Source organism: Dasypus novemcinctus, chromosome 30 (assembly GCF_030445035.2).
Source record: "Dasypus novemcinctus isolate mDasNov1 chromosome 30, mDasNov1.1.hap2, whole genome shotgun sequence".
Taxonomy (NCBI): domain Eukaryota; kingdom Metazoa; phylum Chordata; class Mammalia; order Cingulata; family Dasypodidae; genus Dasypus; species Dasypus novemcinctus.
In genome coordinates, this window is record NC_080702.1 from 26263911 (window position 1) to 26267079 (window position 3169).

General features: G+C 42.6%; 1 pseudogene; it reads left to right on the forward strand.

Moving 5' to 3' along the window:
- Nucleotides 1-288: 288 nt before the first annotated feature.
- Nucleotides 289-1440, forward strand: LOC101417331 (dnaJ homolog subfamily B member 6-like; annotated as a pseudogene).
- Nucleotides 1441-3169: the final 1729 nt, after the last annotated feature.

The following is a 3169-nucleotide window of genomic DNA, read 5'->3' on the forward strand; positions in this document are numbered from 1 at the left end:
CCTTCCAGCCCTAAGATTATTTCCTCCTCTGGTGAGCTCTGGGTAAGGGGATTGCCTTTAAGGTCAGCACCAGGTGTCCAGGTCAGTAGTAGAAAGTTGCTAAGAACCGTGCCCTGCCCCAGCCAGCAGACTGGAGTGGAGCAGAGGAAGTTTTAGATAATCAGGTGAGAAAGGGAGAGAAAGGAAAGTGCAGGGAATCTCTGCCACCGCGTCCACTGCTGCCAGCCGCCCAGCCTCTCCTCCCTCCTGCCAACCTCCTTGGGACTTGTTCCAATAATCCGTTAAAACATGGTGGATTACTATGAAGTTCTAGGCATGCAAAAGCATGCCTCACCCAAGGATATTAAAAAGGAGTATCATAAATTGGCACTGAAGTGGCACCCTGATAAAAATCCTGAGAATAAAGAAGCAGCAGAGAAAAAATTCATACAAGTAGCTGAGACGTATGAAGTGTTATCAGATGCTAAAAAACAGGACATCTATGACAAATATGGGAAGTGGACTTGGCCCAGTGGTTAGGGCGTTTGCCTACCACATGGGAGGTCTGTGGTTCAAACCCCAGGCCTCCTTGACCCATGTGCAGCTGGCCTATGCACAGTGCTGATGCACGCAAGGAGTGCTGTGCCATGCAGGGGTGTCCCCCACGTAGGGGAGCCCCACGCGCAAGGAGTGCGCCCCATAAGGAGAGCCGCCCAGTGTGAAAGAAAGTGCAGTCTGCCCAGGAATGGTGCCGCACATACACGGAGAGATGACGCAACAAGATGACGCAACAAAAAGAGACACAGATTCCTGGTGCCACTGATAAGGATAGGAGCGGACAAAGAAGAACACACAGCGAATGGAAACAGAGAGCAGACAACTGGGGGGTGGGGGAAGGGGAAAGAAATTTAAAAAATATATATGACAATTATGGCAAAGAAGGATTAAACGGTGGTGGTGGAGGTGGAAGTCATTTCGACAGTCCGTTTGAATTTGGCTTTACATTCCATAAGCCAGATGATGTCTTCGAGGGAATTTTTTGGTGGAAGGGACCCATTTTCATTTGTCTTCTTTGAAGAGTTTTTTGGAAATCAAAGAGGCCTCCGTGGAACCAGAAGCAGGGGCACGGGGTCATTTTTCTCTGCCTACAGTGGGCTTCCATCTTTTGGAGGTGGTTTTTCTTCTTTTGATACAGGATTTACTTCATTTGGTTCAGTGGGGCTTGGGGGCCTCACTTCATTTGCTTCAACATCCTTTGGTGGTAATAGGATGGGCAATTTCAAATCTGTATCAACTTCTACTAAAATTGTTAATGGCAGAAAAATCACAACAAAGAGAATTGTTGAGAATGGTCAAGAAAGAATAGAAGTTGAAGAAGATGGCCAGTTAAAGTCCTTGACAATAAATGGTAAGGAGCAGGTGCTACGCTCGGGTAACACGGAATTCAACACACGCATTTAACAGAAATGTTAAACTGTAACAAGCACCATTTGAGGATTTACAGGAACATTTTTTTGAAGATTTCAAATGAACTCTACTTTCCATATAACTACCTAGTCTAAATAATTTATAAATAGCTCATCGGAGCACCTACTTGTCATAGATTTTTTAGTTCATTGTTGGAACCACATTAGGGACCATTTTTTCTTTTTGTCTTTAAAACTGTTGTAAATTTCTGTATGCACTTTGCTTTTTTTATTAAACTTAATCCAAGGTGAACCGTGATTCTTTTAAGAGTGCTAGGACAAAATTGTACACTAACACCTACATGCATCTTGCTCTTTCCATTTTGTTTGAAATGTGAACCAAGGAGTTTCAGTCTGCTATGAAGTTAACATTGCCAGGATGAATCTTCTGAAAAAATAATTTCAATTTTTTTTTTCAGTATGTAGTAGCAAAAGCTATTAATACATTAATAGTGATACATTTCTGGTTAAATTAAATTAAGATGTTTTCTAGTTGTGCATGAATGCTGGCAACTTATTAAGTTTTGACCATTTTAAAATATGTAATGTTAAGCTTAGCGTTATAGTAAAGCTGGGAAAGTGGACTTGGCCCAATGGATAGGGCGTCCACCTACCACATGGGAGGTCTGCGGTTCAAACCCCAGGCCCCCTTGACCCATGTGGAGCTGGCCCATGCGCAGTGCTGATGCACGCAAGGAGTGCCGTGCTATGCAGGGGTGTCCCCCGCGTAGGGGAGCCCCATGCGCAAGGAGTGTGCCCCGTAAGGAGAGCTGCCCAGCGCGAAAGAAAGTGCAGCCTGCCCAGGAATAGCGCTGCACACACGGAGAGCTGACACAGCAAGATGATGCAACAAAAAGAGACACAGATTCTCGGTGCCGCTGATAAGGATGGAAGCAGTCACAGAACACACAGCAAATGGACACAGAGAGTAGACAACAGGGCAGGGGAAGGGGAGAGAAATAAATTTTTTTTAAAAATCTTAAAAAAAAAGTAAATCTGGTATACTGTGTCTTTGTTATCACTTAAAGAAAAAGGAAATAAATGCCAATGTGTTTGGTGCATTCTTTCATGATAAAAAAAAAAAAAAGGAATCCCACCTACAGTCTTCCCACCCACAATCTCCTTCCTCAAGGCCCAAAAGTCCGGAAACAAGGAGGCATGGAGGGCCTGCAGAGGACCTGCCCAGCTTGCCTCTTGGGTTTTTTTTTAAATATGTATTTTTTAATTGTAGAAGTTGTGAAATTATAAAAACAATCATTTAAATGTGCAGAATGTCCATACAACAGCCCTCCCCTAACACACTACATTGTTGTAGAACATCTGTTACATATTATGAGATAACACCATCAGACTATTACCACTAAAAATGGTCTATAGCATACATTCGGTATATTTTTCCAAACCCCCATACTATTAACACAGTACTTCTTCGACATTGATGCAAGACTATTTATAATATCATTGTTAACTACAGTCCATAGGTTACATTAACTGTATTTTTCCCATGCATCTCCATAGTCTTAGCACCTTGTAATAGTGAGGGACATTTGTTCTACTTCATAGAAGAACATTCTTGTATTTGTACTATTAACCACAATTCTCATCCATCTCTGGGTTCACTATGTTATTCAGTCCCTAGATTATTGTCTAGCTTTCTTTCAGTTGACATCCACAACCCTAGACTACCCCTTTCAGCCATGATCCCATTTATAAACCAGCTGTTA